Source organism: Ambystoma mexicanum, chromosome 6q, assembly GCF_040938575.1.
Source record: "Ambystoma mexicanum isolate Mex_15411 chromosome 6q, UKY_AmexF1_1, whole genome shotgun sequence".
In the NCBI taxonomy this organism is placed as follows: Eukaryota; Metazoa; Chordata; class Amphibia; order Caudata; family Ambystomatidae; genus Ambystoma; species Ambystoma mexicanum.
Genome location: NC_090937.1, coordinates 217,427,885 through 217,445,614, shown reverse-complemented (window position 1 = coordinate 217,445,614; position 17,730 = coordinate 217,427,885). Strand labels below are relative to the sequence as shown.

The 17,730-nt window shown below is 44.0% G+C and overlaps 1 protein-coding gene across 1 annotated transcript in view; it reads right to left on the bottom strand.

Moving 5' to 3' along the window:
• The window catches only part of LOC138515901 (alcohol dehydrogenase 1-like), a 438,132-nt gene that overhangs the window by 187,356 nt on the left and 233,046 nt on the right, over positions 1 to 17,730 (bottom strand). The window lies entirely within an intron of this gene.

Genomic DNA, 17,730 nt, shown 5'->3' with positions numbered 1-17,730 from the left:
TTGAAAACCTTTATTAAACAAAATGTTGGGGTTGGTAGAACTCCTAACTGGCCCTAGTTCTAAATGGAACGGTCCTTCAACTGATGTAACTAAGACCGTCAAAGTAAGTAAGTCCCAAAGTAAAGTCTGCCTGTGTCTCAGCCGACGCTTGCCGTCACAGACTAAGAAAAGTGTAGAAAAGGGGATTTCTGATACAATAAAAATAGTGATGCAAAAGCAAGGCAGGTACCAGTTCTGGCTCACCAATTTCTTACTTTTAAGCTGTGGTTCTTCTGGTCTCAGCGAGGGTTTGGCTCTTCGATCGCCCAGGTCAGCTTCCCCTAGCTTTCGACTCTCTTAACCAAAATATATCACCATAACAGTTCACCGTAAGTATCCCAGGTTTTCTCTCACTTGGAGTGCGATATGTCGAAAGTTCCCAACACAACACACAGTTCTGTTAAATGATTTCTTTGGACCTCTCAGGGTTCCCTTCCTCAAGCGTAGGTCGATTTCCAAAGAAAATAGTCAAACCCCAGACTGACTCAGGGGTTATCTTCCCCAAGTCTCAGCTTATTCAACAGAGAAAATATTCAAAGATGTTCAAGGAAATTGTCTTAGCCAAAGGTTTAGACTGACTCCAGGGTTCCCTTCCCCAAGTCTCAGCTTATTCAACTCAAATTCATAAGGCACGCAGTTCCTGGAGGGCAGGATCTTGTCAGACTTTTGGGAATGCAGGGCATTTCTTTTCCTTACTGCACGAACACTCTGACAGCTTGCCCCTGGTTATTCACGTCTCTTTTCACTTCTTTTACTCCTGTGCTTCCCAGACCCTTTCTCTACCTTCGGCCCACTTGTCCGCACGTTACTGATTCATGCACTCCTTCACCTTAGTTCTCTTTTCTCCGCTGGACCAGGCCACTTAACCGTCCGGCTTTCCACTTTCTTTTTCCCTTCGTTCTCCGGCCGCTTACAGGCTTTACTGCCTCACTTTCACGTTCCTCTTTCTTCTTTCTTGCATCTTCAGGTTGCTTGCCTGTTTTTAATTTCATCTTTCACTCTTTCTTGAGTTTTGCCTTTCAGCGCCACTCTCACACTACACTCTGCTTTCTTTCACCTGTCTTCGCTTGCTGGGGCCTTCCTAAAAAGCTGCTCTGCCTGCTTGCACGCTTACCTGAGTCTCTCTCTCTCTCTCTCTCTCTCTCTCTCTCTCTCTCTAACACAACTCACTGCATACATGCCAACCCTCCCGATTTAGGCGGGAGACTCTAGACTTTTCAATGAAAAATAAAGCTATTTTTCACATTCTCGTGCCTATAATCATTCTAGCCCCAATGTATTCCTATGGGGAAATTTACATCTCCCGATTTCCCTGATGAAATCCCCCCCCCCCTGGTGCATCGGAATGTTGGCATGTATGTCACTGGGTGGCGTTGTAATGCAGCGTCTTCCTGTGACAGCGTGAGGCCAAGGTCGGGGTCTCACAACATGCCCCTTGGACACCTTTGGGTCTGTTCTGGCCCCAAGGGAAAAAGCATTGGTCCTCTAAGGGTCAGCAGGGATTTGTCTGTTGACGTCCTATCCACGGAACGCATGGCTTGCCCAACTGATAGCGTTTGGCTTGGCTCACCAGATTGATGCTGCAGCACACTGTCCTCTCCGGGGTCATTCCAGCAACTCCCCACGCTGTGTCTTCTCTGCTCTGGACCTCCTTCCCAACTCGATCCAACCTTTGTGTTGAACTACACCTTTTATACCTGCCTTGAAAGTTAATTGCAGTCATGTGTGGATGGGCAACCTGAATCGCCTAACTCTGTCTGTCCTTGTTAAAAGGTCAAAATGGAGACTGCCCATAGGAATCCATTGCCCATGGATTCCTATGGGTAATCATCATTACCCCCAACATGTTCTTCTTCGTCCCAGTGATTGGGGTGGGGGACGGGAGAGGGAGAGGGACAGGGAGAGGGAGAGAGAGATTTTCAGTGCAAGTAACCCATGACAACTGTGGGGGAGATGGAAAAGAGTGATCACAGAATCTCAACCTGAGGTACTCTACCACCAATCCCCAGAAGCCCCCCACTCAGGTGATCCTCCCTCGCTTGTCCAGTCCCAGGTTTGGGATCCAAAAGTGATTGCCCTTCCCTTGCCACCTGAGCAGAGAATCCTGGGGGAGAAGAGGGAAGAATACCTGCAGGTTTCTAACAAACCCTTCCCCTATGCTGTTCAGACTTGAATGCTTTGTAGCTTTTAGCTGAAAAGCAGGAGGATTGCAAGTCCGAAACCCACCGCATAACCCCTGGGTTTAATTCCCTTTTCACTTTGTTTTCATCTACACGTGAGTCAGATAGTTATTTCTAATAGCAAGGTCCACCTGTACTGGACTTTAGATTAATATAAGTGACTCATGAGAAGCACTGATCAAATTGGGGCAGGTTAGTTCCTATGAACAATTGGACAGGCATATTGGGAACAATGGTTACTAACAGATGTAGTATTTCCCCAAGATGGAGATAAGGGAGTGGAGTTTGTGGAAATGTCTTGATGTGGACATGGGCACAACCTACTCTTTCTTTTCCCATCCTTTTCGACCCCTGGGTAAGCAAGTCTGCTCATATGGCACATTCTTTGCTTCCACTGTCCAGTTGGGCCCAAAGGTTTCTCCCTTCTAAGATGACAGGGACTCTAAAGGTTGTTTTTGCCCCGATATATAAAAATGAATGAGATTTTGTTTGGTTCTTCTTTTTACTGTTTAAATGAGGTTTCTTAGGGTTCACTTTCTTCTTAACGTTTGTCGAATTAGATGGTGGGATATCTCTTTCTTCAGTTTTTTCGCTAGCTTCTGGTATTATACATCTTTAGGGCGTAGATCATTGAGATGATCGAACTTCCCACAGGTGTAACAGGAGTACTCACCCCAAGTGAAGAATTGACTGTTTATGTTCTCCTATTATCATCCTAGGGTAAAAATGGCCCTAGATTATCTCTCTCAGTTTCCCTGAGGCTAATACTTGGTTCACCACTCTCACAACTATCAGTGATATGTACTACTAGCGAACCCTTGAGGAGATCTCCTGGGGAAGAGGGTATGTGTTCTTTTAAGAGAGCGAGAGAACCCTTCGGTAATATTTTTCTCTCTTCACACTGTATTTTGAGGTGTGCATTACTGTGAGGGTTTTTTAAGATATCCAATTGATCTATTGGGTAAAGAAAATATCAGCGGATTCTACCAGAAAATTATCCTCTGGTTCCACTTCTCCCTGCATAAAAGATGTTTCTTCTATCTCAAGGTTTATCTCTTTCTTAAAGGGTGGTGATGTTCTTAACAATATCTTTCCGTGGGTTCTACTAGATGGGTGTCAGTTATCTCGTCAGAGGTGTTATAGAGATTGTTATCAGCGAGAGATATTATCTATGTTCATACCTCATCATTTGTGTCCATCAGACTTTGACCTTGGGATATATCCAGAGGGACTTCCTTTGTAGATGGTCTATCATTTTCCATGGTTTAGGAAGAAGAAATGTCCTTTTCCTCCAAGGATGAGCCGACTCGGGATCACTATCTGGTTCACTTTTTACACTATTATCCCTCTCGCTGAAGGGACCTTCATCCACTGGGTGTTCATAGCCTCTTACTGCCTATAACATGACCTCAGTGGCACAAAGATGCAGGAGAAAATGAAGGAATGGAACTGCTGCAAGGATTACTGTTAAGCTTGGGTGAATCTCAGATCACTCAATATTTACTGCATTTGGAAGTCCTGGCTTTTTACACTTGCACGAAAGTATGTACTTTTTTCGTAGTCACCAGTGTTACTATTTGCTAAATAAATTGTACTCCATTTCTTAAGCTTAGAAACCTAAATAAAAGGAAAAAGCTGAGTCAGCCCTGTTTGGGTTTCAGCATTGATAATTAGGTGCCACCCGCATTTTTGCAAAAGGCTCATTTTGAGCAAGTATAACTGTCTCCAATATTACCATTAGGTATCAGTTTACTACATTTTGTTGAGATATTATTTGTTATTTATAACGCATTTCTAAGAGCGGACCCCAGGATCGAACCTGTGTTGCTCCATGTGATCTTGCTTCCAAAGAAAGCACGTTGTCCCTGAGCTATCTGCCGAGATAGCACTTTTCAATCAGTGAAAACACTTCCTGGTTCTTTGAATTAACCAGATAACTGAAGTAGACATGGCTTTTGTTACCGCAAAGCGAGAATGAGAACAAAAATATAATTAACAGTTTGGTTCAGAAGGCAACCATGTTAATTCTTCACATGAAGTGATCATACCATATTGTGTCAACATTGTGATCTCACATTTGGCCCAAAGTTGACAAGCCAATCCATTTCATATATTTATTTATTTAATACCTATTTGCAACTGTGCAATCTTCTTCCCCAAATCCTTTCAATAAATCCATGTATCTGGACCAAAGTGCTATATTTTCTAATTTAAGTAAACAGTATTTAGACCTTCCAGGATTTTGCGGCATGAAATGGCAAATTTTGCGACATGAAATGGCAAATTTTGTGGCACAAACCTTTATTTATTGCAGCATTTTTGCGGGACTTTTTGTATTAACTGGAGGGTGTAAGATCGCCACATTGCAGGAAATAGGCATAGTGCAAGGCTACAAGAGAGTGAGGGTATCATTATTATGTATCTTTTGCATTCATTTAATAGGAAGAGTCCCAGATGTCTCTGGCTTGGCAGAACAGTGTTTGATTTGGCTACATTTCTGGTTTAATGTTCATGCCTATTTAATAGTATTAACTAAATTGATCATTATCAATTGTAATGCTGAAAATATTCCCCTTCTATGTTCTCCAATCCCCCAAACACCCACACACCTCTCTCACCAACACACATCTCACCAACTCTCCATCACAACTTACATTCCTTAACCTCTCACTCTGTCATACAAATACTCACGTGCTATGTCACACTGTCAAGTCACAATTTGCACTGCCCAGCCCCTGCCACATTCCAAATCATACTCCTAACTCACACCTTTACACTTTACAATTCCTCCCGCAATATACAGTCCTTCATTCTTTTGTGCTGCTTCTGCATCTTGCATCCTTTCTTCCATTCTATCACACTCTTCCCTCATCCTTTTTCCCAATCTGCAGCTCACTGACTCTTTCTGGCCAACCACTCTGCTTTCTGGCTCACTGACCACACGCTCCCTCTACTTTCTGTACCTTTGCTCGCTCTCAGATTTCTGGCCCACCGCATCACTGCTTCCTCTGCTCTCTTGTGCAGCGCTTCCTCCTCTGACCCACTGCTCTTCCTCTGCTTTCTTGCCCATCACTTCACATCTCACCCATCACTCTCCCTCTCTCTCATAGTGTAACCATTTTTTTATTTTTTTTAAATGTAGATTTTGACCCAGCTCCTCAAATAATAGGGCATTTAAAAAAAGAACGGAGGATATGCTATTTTTAGACAACCCATTTTTGGAAATGAGCAGGTCACCTTTTTCTCAAAGGTGACCAGCACATTTCCACAGGCTTGAGCTGTAGCGCAAATTGTGCGCTGGCCAGCCGCCTTGAATGGTGTTCTGGGTTGTTTGACCGAAGTGTAATTATTTGCAGCGGAATTGACCGTAGTCAATTTCGCTGCGAATTGATTTGCACTTCAGCCAAACAACCCAAAATGTACCTTTCACCACCACCCCACCCCATCCAATACTTAACTGCTTGGTCACTGCTGCTTTCCCTGCAACCCTGCGGTGCCACATCCGTCCCTCTAACGTGGGTCGGATCCGTCTCCGCAGGTCCCTTTTTCGTTATTTTCTTTTTTTTCTGCCCCCCCCCTCCAATTTTGAGGAAAAAGGGGAAAACACTTCTGCAACCACCCTAGACCAAAAATACTGAACATGGGGAGCGGGTGACACCCCCGCAACACATGTTCAGTATTTACAAAAATCGATTGAATAGTACTGGACGAAATAGGTCAAATTGTAACATTCAATAGATTTTTGTCATCAAAATGGGCAGTACTTTGAATAGAATCGCTCTCCCGACAGTGCTCTGCAAGCTCCCAGCTCCTTTCACAGGGACAGGCCCTCCAGGTGCCTGCCGCTGTAAAATGCGACCCACAAAATGCATTTTTATCTTGTTTGAGGAACAGGAGTGCAAGTGACACAGCAGTGGTTCATACCTTAAAAGAAATGCATGACAGTGTCAGGAAAGACCCTGTCATGCAGTGGCAGCCCCACATCCTGTGCGCGTAGGGTTGCCTACCATCGTCTGCACATTTAAAAGTGCATCTTGCTTGGAAATGAGAGATGCGCTTTTAAATTGACAGAAAGGCCACCTTATTTGATCAAGGAGGTGAAAAAGGCCATCTGAATGGGCGTGCATATAAAATGTGCCCATTCATGTGTCCCTTGTGGATTGGGCTGCATCTTTTTGTGGCGCAAGTGATGAGATGTGTTAGCGCATTTCATTTCTTGTGTAAAAAAAAAGTTGGGAACCTGGCACTCTGAGTATTATTTTTTTTAAAACAGTAATTTTTGCAGATTACTTAAAAAAATTGTAATTTTTTTTTTTTATTTTAAAAATGCTGTTTTTGCACAAAACGGCCGTTTTTGCAGCATTTTGCGCAAAACGGCCGTTTTTGCGGCATTTTGCAGGATCGCAAAAATCACTATAAGCTGGAGGCTCTAAGTATTGGGGTCTGATGCAGTTCATGCCTGCTAGGACTAAAATGCTCCAGAAGGTGTTTATTCGCTGCCAATTGAATCATCTGAAATTAAGACACACTGCAAGAAACATTTGTGCTTTATCATTAAACTGGGTGTATCCTAGCTGTCATCCATGAAATTCCCACACTTTCTTGAGCCAATGAGAGAGATTAATGCCCCTAAGACGTTTGCACAGGTATCACCGTTCTTCATGGATGATTTTGATGTCACTAGGTGGGTCATTACAAATGCCTACCCAGACACTAAAACGGAGGCATGCGGTACTGTAAGGGAGCGTTCTCTAAAAGACGTCTGACTGTCAGCCCAGTATCTTCAGACTTGTCAGACTGATGAACCAAGCTTAAGGACACCTGCAGGAGTTAATATTAATCCCATGTCAATAGCCTGGGTCATGCCAAATGCCTACCGAGACACTAAAACTGAGGCATGCGGTACGGTAAGGGAGAGTTCTCTAAAAGACGTCTGACTGTCACCCCAGCATCTTCACACTTGTCAGCCTGATGAACCAAGCTTAAGGACACCTGCAGGAGCTAATATTCATCCCATGTCAATAGCCTAGCCAACAGCACAATGGAGTGTCTAAAATATTTAAAGAGAAATAATGGTATTGTTGAACAAAGGAGAAAATATGCAAACACTGTGTGTAAACGGTGGCGGTTCAATCACTTTCATTTGAAACGGTCTTTAACTGTTGCAACGTTCATTATCAAGGCCGCCAATAGCATGTGCCCATGCAGGCAGGGTCTCACAACCACCATTCTTCTGCTCAAGCCCAGAATGGATCCATTCTTTTGGATTTTGTTACAGGTGGAAAATATGCCTCAGCTAAAATTAGAGACTGATCTGATCATGAAATTTAGCAAGGAAAAGTTTGTTTTGTGTTTTCTTCAGCTCTAACCTTACGGAAGGCAGACATTCAAGAAGAATGGATAACATGTGACCCAACGGTCAGCACATCTGTCCACCTATGCTGCTTTCAACTCTGCTTGGTACAATAGTGTTGTATCTATATGTAACGCCACAAAGCATCTCCTTTTAGCCCTGATGCTATCGTGTGCCTGCCTCCCTCTCTCCATTGTGCACGGGATGGCAGTCCAACGTTCTATTATGGAATGCCATCGCGTGCCTCATTCTGTGACGGTTGCCACCGTTAACGGCTGGTTCTGTGAGAGGCATTTGTCACCCAGAGTGGTCGGACCTGTGTTTGGGGTCTTGTTATTCAGTAACGCTTAGTACATGTGAAACGTCACTTAGCTGAGTGGATCTTCTTCATTATTACATTTTATGGTGACGACGGTGGGATTAAGACACCAGCACGGAGCAGACCATCCAATTTTAAGATCCGTCTGGAGTACAGGTCAGCACCTGGCGGGAAGCACAACACTTGTAGCGTTTGCACGAGGTCCTAGGTCTTGTTCGGGGGAGCGGGAAAGAAAAGAAAATAAGAATCGGTCGACCTGCATCGAGGTGGGTGCTGGCTGGGTCCGCCCATGTAATGTGGGGCACGCCACTTTCTGGAACCTGCTGCGGTGGCGTAGGTGCTCCGAGGCACATAGAAGGATTGTGCTGGTGGGATTAAGATACCAGCACGGAGCAGACCATCCAATTTTAAGATCTGTCTCGAGTACAGGTCAGCACCTGGCGGGAAGCACAACACTTGTAGCGTTTGCACGAGGTCCTAGGTCTTGTTCGGAGGAGCGGGAAAAAAAAAAAATAAGAATCGGTTGACCTGCATCGAGGTGGGTGCTGGCTGGGTCCGCCCATGTAATGTGGGGCACGCCACTTTCTGGAACCTGCTGCGGTGGCGTAGGTGCTCCGAGGCACATAGAAGGATTGTGCTTGCAACGTCTATTGTTCTTGTTTAATGTTCATCAGTGCGCCTCCATGTTCTTGGGAAATATTCATCAGAGCACCATAGGCAGCACAGCAGCATATAAAACAAATTGCGCCAGACCGAGTTGTGGTAACGCAAATACCGGCCAACTTGTAATAGAGCCCTTAATCCTAGGAAGGAGCACATTTCTAGCGTGTGTTGGTGGCCAGTAGAATATTTAACTGCATTTTACTTTTAAAACAAATATTTTTTCACCATGCATAATTTTTACCCAACCCCCACATTTCTAGCTACCCCAGGGGCACCACCAGTTCCATGGGAGGAATGGAAAGATCTATGTAAGTAGTTTAGTGCATCATGGTTTGAAAGATTCTTGGATGAAAGGACATTCTCAAGCCTCATGTGTTGTGTGGGCGCTGAGGCAGTCAGAGTGATAACAAATTGCCTGATGTACATGGTGTGGATGGTGAAGACATTCGCAGGGGGATGGTGATGGCCTATATGGGACGGCTATGAGGAAGCTGTTGGCTCAAAATGGTAGACAGGTAAATGTTGTGCTGGAAAGATACACATTATTCTCAAGAAAGCAGGGGATTGGGGAGACAATGGATGTGTTTGTAGCTGATCTAAGAGGGTTATTGGCATCGCGTGAGTTCACAGAAAGGGAAGATGAATATATACAGGATCAGCTAACGATGTACACGTCTAATCCTAAAATACAAGAGAGGTTTTGGCAAGCGAAAAAAAAAAATACTTTACAGAAAGCATTTATCATTGCCAGAGGTATGAAGTTAACTGTAGCTGTTTGAAAGAGGATAATGCTAAAAATGGCAACAAAAAAAAATATTCAAGTGGTGAAAGAGAATGTGGATCATAAGGAAATGACTGGTGAGGAATCAAAGGTTTGTGCTGGGAATAGATTCAACAAGTCAAATGGCAATAATCAAGTTACTCAACAACAAATGCCCAAGGGGCATTGCTCAAGGTGTGGGTTTGAAAAACAAGCACTTAATTCCACCAGAGAATGCCCGGCCATGAGAGTAAAGTGTAGGAAATGTGGCAGGATGGGACATTTAGCCAGACTGTGCAAAGCTAATAATGGAGCATCAGATAATGAAAATTCTGTGAAATATGTCACAGAGGAGAAACATGTGTGGTCCTGTAAGATTGTTCACATTGTGGGGAGGTAGGTGATAATAAAGAAGGGGAAAACACTCCACCGAGGTGGACATTCTGGTGGTAGGATCTACCGTTATAGCTCTGGTGGACTCTGGGTCTCCGTACACCATAATATCTGAGAAGAAATATGGGGTTATAAGAGCCACACTTTACACATTTCTGATATCCAACCAAAGGCATACGTTAGGGGCAACATTGACATCCGGGGTTTTGTGTGGTGCAATGTTGCATATGGCAGAAAACAAGTTCATGCTAAAGTTTATGTAGCTGCCAAAGGTGATTGCTTATTGGGTTGAAAGCATCAAGGAAAGCTGGGTTTGGAATTGCAACTTGGTAAGGAATTGCAAGTGCCGATGGTTGGTAAAGACAAATCAGAGACATTTTTCCTGAGGCCCATGGGCATGTGGTGCCATACAAGAAATTAAATAAACTAATAAATAAATACACTGTGGGCTGAGGTAGGGGGGCATTTTATTCAGTATAGTGTTCCAGAGAGGGATTTGTAGACTACGTGGGTACAAGCACACAATCCAATTGGTGGAAAATGCCCAGCCAAGTATGCATAAGGGGAGGAATCTCCCATTGGGGGTGAGGGAGAAGTTATTCCACACTTGACTTATTGTCTGCATACCATCAGGTGGACCTACACCAGTCTTCTAGAGCACTGACTGCCTTCATTATACACATGGGAGGCTATCAATTTAAAAGATTGCCTTTTGGGTTAGCGTCAGCGTCTTCTGTTTTTCAGAAGATCATGAACGATCTTCTAGGGGACATACCTGGCGTAAGGTGTTTCCAAGATGATATTTTGGTGGATGAGAAACATGAGTTGGAACATGACTCCAGAGTAAAAGAGGTATGAGGAGAATGGAGGTGGCAGGGTTGACAGTGAAGAAGGACAAATGCCAATTTAAAGTTCACCAGGTATCAATTTTGGGCCACGATTGACTAGTAATTGTTTGGAGACCCACTTTGAGATGGCAAATTCCATTTTGGAAATCAAATCTCCGTCAAACAGGGATGAGTTGAGGGCATTTTTGGGTATGGTGGAATTGTATGCCAAATTTGTGGAAAATCTTTCAGCAAAGTGTACAGTTCTTAAAGATTTGTTGAAGGGTAGAGTGGAGTTTTTAAGGGGTGAGAAGTAAGAGAATGTATTCAAAAGGATAAAGCAAGAATTAGCAAATGTCCCCACATTACATATATTGCATGCCTTGGCAGAAATGTTAATAACTATAGATGCATGCTCTAGAAGGGTAGATGCTTTACTGTCTCAGTCCAAACATGGCCACTCCCAGGATAGCCAAATCGTTGTCGGCATTACAGGGTTTTAACTTTGTAGTGGAATTTCTTCCAGGCCCCTCTAATCCTGTAGCTAACTGTTTGTCACGATCTCCAAGGGAGGGTGTTGTTGAGGGAGAAGGGGTGTGCGATTAATGGATTGCCCAGGTTGGGAACCTGGTGAACATTGTATTTTTAAAAGACATTTGGCTCAATGGTATTGATTATGACAAGGAATTAAAAGATGTGAACACCAAAACCGAGCATGTCTGGCGTTCATGAGAGGATGTCAGTTCATCATTTTACAAAGTAAAGGACGAGTTGAGTAGTTCAGAGTGGTGTTTGGTAAGAGGACAAAGATTGGTCCCTCCAACATCACTTCGGCGAGAGCTGGTCAAGCATGCCACTGAGGGCCAATTGGGTAAAAGCTTAACCAAGCACAGATTAAGGGCCAGGTTTAGGTGGCCTGGTATGGACCACATGGTGGATGAAGAGGTTGGGTTTTGTATTAATTGTGAGGCCAGTGATAAGAAACTAAAGACCAAAAAAAAAGAGATTGGCAGTGTAGAAATTCCCAAGCAGGCATCAGAGAAAAAGTAGCAATCAACTTTATGGGTCCTTTGAGTCTACTGGGGCCAGAACATAGGTTTTCTATTGTGGTTGTAGATTATCCCTCGAGGTGGAGTTTGTGGAAAGCATCTCTACTAAGTCTGTGAAAGATTTTATGGAGAAATTATTTTCAAGAGAATATCAAATTGTAAATTATTTTGGATAATGGTTGCAGCTGGTTTCACAGGAAATGTGTGAGTACCTGGAAACACATGGCATTGCGAATCATCGCATTTTACTCTATAATCCTAGGGCCAACGGTTTAGTTGAACAGACTAATGGCATTATCAAGGAAACCCTCCAACTGGCTTTTCCTGCTAGTTAGATTGGAGGAAATGTGTGCAGGAAATGATGAAAGCGCACAGAGACACACCTCATGTATTGTTGGGCGTGTCACCTTTTGAGAAAATGAGAAGTAGGAGGATGTGTTCACAGTTTTTCCTCAATGGTTGACAGAGAACAAAGTGAGTAAATATGAGTTGAGGGTCGCTGAGGGGAGGTTGGTGCATGTAGGAGATTTGCTAAGTGTAAAAAAGCCATTCAGTGTACCCAAAGAGTGTTCTTGTTACTTTGAACCCACCAAAGTCATGAGAATGGGAAAAAGCGTGTGGTGACAGCGATGGAGGACACAGGAGTATGGACCGGGCTGCCCTTCTATGGAATCCGGACATCAGGGTTACCGATGATGATGAAGGTGTGGGCAATGTTTACCTAGCAGGGAGGATGAATGGTATAATGACTCCCAGGACAGTGACAGTACCAAAGTGTGAAGGGAGAGTGTGCCCAGTGAGAATTGTGTAAGAGGTGGGTAATAAGAGGGCCTATATGATGCACATGGTGGAAATTACATTATTTCAGTAAATTATGGATTGAATGAGGGAAGGTGCTCAGACATCTCATCCAGTCGGTTGAGAAGGCGACTTGTAAGGTTTAATGATTACGCAATGTCAAGTTTTTATCCTTCATAAGAGTTGCACATGCATGTTGTTTTGATTCATCCATATATGTGAATCCCTCCTGTCAAGTGTAAGAGGAAGCCTATGTTATAGCTATATGTGCATGCAAAGCATCTCCCTTTTCCCCTGAGGCGATTGTGTGCATGCCTCCCTCTCTACATTGTGCACACTCTGGCACTCCAACGTCCTATTACAGTTGCCACTGTTAGCAGCTGGTTCAGTGAGAGGCGTTTGTCACCCAGAGAGGTCGGACCTGTGTTTGGGGTCTTATTATTCAATAAAGCTTATTACATGTGAAACGTTAATTACCTGAGTGGATCTTCTTTATTATCACAAATAGTTTGGGAGAAAATCATTCAAACTTGTGTCCATAAATATTAAAATTACATACCTTTTATGTCACGTATTTATTGGTTGTTAAGATAGAATCTAAGGATTCTCCCAATAGCCTGGACACAAAGAAGTGGCAACATTGACTTTCCATACCAACTGATTCTGATCAAATAAGAGGAACTAGTTGGCTGATGAGCTGTGCTGCCTCAGAAGGGAATGCTCCTGGCGAACCGAGTGTTGGCACATTTAGACAGTCAGCTTGGTATTTGGTGTTTATTGTATTTAGATGCTTATTGCTTTAAAATGATGTAATTTAGTCCCCTCCATCACATCATCTTTGGGCATATGGCAAGGGACAATCACATGGTCGCCCACATGTCCCTTACTGAACCTCTCAGGTGACCCCCAAGAAAACCAAAGCAATTGAGAAAACCCAAGGTCCAAAAACAGCATATCTCAGAATTACCTGATGTGTAAAAGGAAAGTCCTAGACTGGATCAGGGAGTTAAATCTGTGGATTAGAAGGGATAAATATTTTGAGGGGACCACAGTCAGGTCACTGAGAACAGAAGAAACATGTTCTATGCCCAAACCTAGCTATGAGACCAAAAAAGGAAGAACTACATCACCCATAATCCTCACTCTTTTTAGGTGGAATATCTGAATTGGACCTGAGACATATGCAAATACAAATTAAATTTGCTGAAACAAAATGGAAGGACCTGATCCACCAAAGCATCTCACAGAGAAGCTTCCTACACTCTGAACAGGACAGTCATGGACAACCGGTATGCCCCTCCTATTTGTTTCCTGTAGTGGTGGCAGAGGAAGAATTGCTCTTCCAAATACATTCACCCACTACCCAGAGGAAACATTCCTTCCTCCTCATACTAAAAAACTGAATGCATAGCTTCATCATCAGCCACATAAGAAGGAGAGTTTGTAACCTCCCCTGACATTTTGAAATTAAAGGAAAAAACAGAGAAATTATAAATAAAAAGAAAAGGGGTTTCAGTCTCCACCCACCTTAGGATTTTATGGCAATTATAATCACCTGCTGAATACAGAGATTAGCTAAAATAACTCTTGAGGGGAGGAGCTCTGAAGACTGAAACCAGAAGAAAAAAAACAGCTCCTACATCTTCACCAAAAAATATAATCCAAGATGGCAACCATCCTTGATATAATCTTTGACATATCCACCTTGCAACTCGCATGACCATAGACACATGTCCTAATCACAGTGCTGCCCAGCCTACACAGCACAGGTGCAACTCATATCATAAGCACTAGTGAAATCAGAGGAGAGATCAGCCTTGAAAAGGAAGCCACCCAGTCAGTGTCAAAGCTTGGGAGATCTGACGGGAGCTAACAGGAGGAGAGCAGCAGCCACTGGAAAACCCCTTCTCTGGGAACCTGTGCAAGGAGAGTGGGGCGGTGGAGACCAGGTAGAAGGATAACGTGTGCTTGTTTAAAGCATTTTTTAGAGAGAGAGGAGAGAGATATTTGATAAAGAACATAAAGAGTTAGAGGGGAGTAATTGCTGTATAAAGGAGGATAGGGATCTTGGTTTGTTAGAGAGAAATAGAAAGACAGAAAGGGAGAGGCATGTTTTAGGAGTAGAGGCAGACGAGTACCAGCTTAGAGAAGAACGTGGGGGGCACAATCTGAAAAGAGGAGAGGAATATTGTGCAGGAGAGAACATTATTTGGAAGGCATTTGTGGAGGAGAGTGGTGTGTTGAAGGAGGCTGGTGATATGTCCGTAGAAACACAAGGACAGTCAGAAGCTAGGAGGAAAGGTGTGTTGTCAAGCAGAGGAAGGACAGGACTTGGGGGTGAGAGTAAATCATAGTGATAAAGAGTGGTAGCCACAGAGGGAGAGTGTTATTGGCAGGATGAAGAAAAGGGATACCTTGAGGAGAAGGAAGAAGGATCACAACAGCTAGAGAATTGGATAGAGCCAGACCATCTTAGGCAGAAGAGAGACAAAACAAACTCTCTTTTAGGGAGCAGGAATGGGGGATTGAGATCACCACATTGGTCCAGGGGAGGGTAAAGAGGTAGGTGTAGGAACTAGTTGGCATGACTACTGTGAAAAACAGGAAGGAACGGCAAGGAGCAGCCAGCATGAAACATGGGTCACGGTAGAATGGCAGGAGGAGCAGTAGGTTTAAGATGAGAGTAGGGCCTCTGCCAATCCCCACCAGGGCACATGGGACCAACTTGGAAGCAATAACGTTGGTGGGCCTACCATGGAAGGAGTTCTGTCTGGCCCAGCAGGAGAGTACCTCAAAGAAACCCCAAGCAGGCAATAAGCAGGAGGGCCACATAAGCATCTGGCTCACCATGGGCTGTGGGGCCGCTGCTGGGAAAGATCCACACCCAGAGCCAAGGATCAGAGGAAGGGATGACCCTCATTGCTTCTACTCCTGGTGGAGCACCAACATCCCCCGTAGGAGGAACCCATTTGATTTTCCCCTTTATCTTTTGTAGGACATTTTAGAACACTTTGCTTTGAACCCATGCCTGAACTGTTTTGGTTTGATTTCTGAAACTTGGCAAGAGCGAGTATTCCCCTTTTAGAGCAAGAGGAGGAGCCCCTGTTGGGTTGGCCCGTTGTTGCAAGAGACTGGTCCCTTCCTCACATTATATGCTCACAAGCAGAGACACCATTGTATTGTATTGTATTTATTTTTTATATAGCACTTTAATCCAAAGCACTTTGCAGTTTAACAACAAGGAAACATCAAAAATGGAACATTAGAAGCAATATCAGTATTCATTAATCAAACCAGAAAAACAGCATGTGGGACAATTTGTAATTGAGAAGGAAGAGGAAAGGAGGGGGCAGGGAAAGGATTAGAGGGGGAGAGAGTAGGGAGTAAAGGGAGTAGTAGGGAGGAAGGAGATCATAGGAGAGATAGGGAAAGGTAATGGAACAAAGAAGAGGGTATTGGGAGGAGAGACAAATTGGTTACTGCATTTTGCCACCATCCTCACACATTCTATTTAGTCTCAATACAACTGATAATAAAAACCCTTTAACTATGCCTCCGTTCTGGGAACACTGTGACAGGCGGTCGTTCCATGGGCAGATCACTGATGCCTATTATAAATGTTATTTTATAACGCGCGCAGGATCGGTATTCGGAGCTGTGTTGCGCTGCGTTGTCTTGCTTTCAAGACAAAGGGTTGCCCCTAAGCTATCTATCCTCACATACTTACTCTGCTCAAGGGCCATTGAAAAATTGTTTTCTTTTGCTTTAGGATGTTCCCTCTCTTTGTTTTGTATGTGTGTTTTTTTGAGCGTGGACTTGGATCCAGGTAGCAATAGATACATTGAAAGCTGTTCGAGGCTTGCATTAGAGGGTAACATGAGGGGCGGGGGGGCGGGGGCGGGCACGCCTTATAGCTGACATGGGGGATGAACAGTGGTGGGGAGCTGTAAAGGGTAGTCTCCACGAGAAATACCTGGCTGGGTGGATGTGGGGGGTGTCTTAGAGGGTGCTCTCTGAAGATGGGTGTCTTTATTTCTTTGTGAATTAAATTGTCTTGGGAATTAGTTTCCTGCTTCTTTCATTTTTGCATTTACGCTGCTCTCGTCTGACCAGGTACTGACTCCTGGTGATGCGCCAACCGCCAGAGGCGATGACTTTGTCTGCCGGGTAAGAGGGAGCGTGCCAGCATTTTATATTTCTCTGTGATGTTCTGCTTCCACCTCATATGAAAACTCTGTAAAAGCTTTATAAAGTTTCATAGTGCCAACTCTTTATTGGTATCAAATTCTATTTCATTTACCGTACTTTGTATTTGGTAACTAGTTTACACAGCTAGGAAATTGCTTTCACAAAGGTCATATTTCAGCTGGTGAATTATAAATATGCCTTTTAGGAGGGCAAGCACGTGTAGCATTGAGCAGTACGAATATAAATCGTATGATAAAACTGGGGGATTTAATTTTGCTGTATGAATCGTTTCAGTGACTCGGGGTAAATGGGGGTAGACTACAAAGGGCTTTTGTTAAAAAAAATGTACACTTATGCCTCCTTTCTCTCACCTTCCCTTGAAATACGAAAAGGGTGGAACGTCTAAAGGAAAGGTTTCTTCTGCCTGACATCTAAGCCTTCCCTTAATAGCAGCAGATGGTGAAGGGCTTGAGATGGCTGGCAATGGCTGGCAAAGGGCCATTCAAAGAGAAGAGGTTACAAAAGAGACCTTGCCAACCATATTGTACTCTGTAACAGTTACACACATCGGGATGCTTTGTCATTGCATCCACCATACCACAGAAGCCATGCACCGCATTAACCAATGGCATCCAGGAGCTCCATAAACTATGGAGCAATGCTAGATGAAACTGGGAGAGGTCCTGACACCATGATTCAGGCGGGTGCCACACACCAGTCTGGAACAAGTTGTGACCTAAACGATGCTGGCACGATTCTAGGTCTGGAAAAGATCAGGGGCTCAGCTAATGTCGGGACTGGTGGGACTGGGCGCTAGCTATAGCTTTTGGTTGTAGCCCCTGAGTTTCTATCTGGGGCTACAACCAAAAGACCTGGGTTAGCTATTGGGGGCTTAAGGGGGACCTTAAGCCCCCCCTAGCAACGCCTCTGCTGGCACCATTGGTAAAAGGAAGCAGGAGGAGCACTTACTACATGTGATGTTGCTACACAGAGATGGCATTACGGAAATCCTTGTCTAGTGCTCCAAGATAATATTGCCCTGTAGAATATAGTCAATTGGAAAAATGATGGGTGCATGGTTGGGCACCAGCAAGGGGCCACAGTATAGCATGTTGCTCTCTGCCCAGGTGGCACAGTCTGGACTCTGTGGTGGAATTTAGG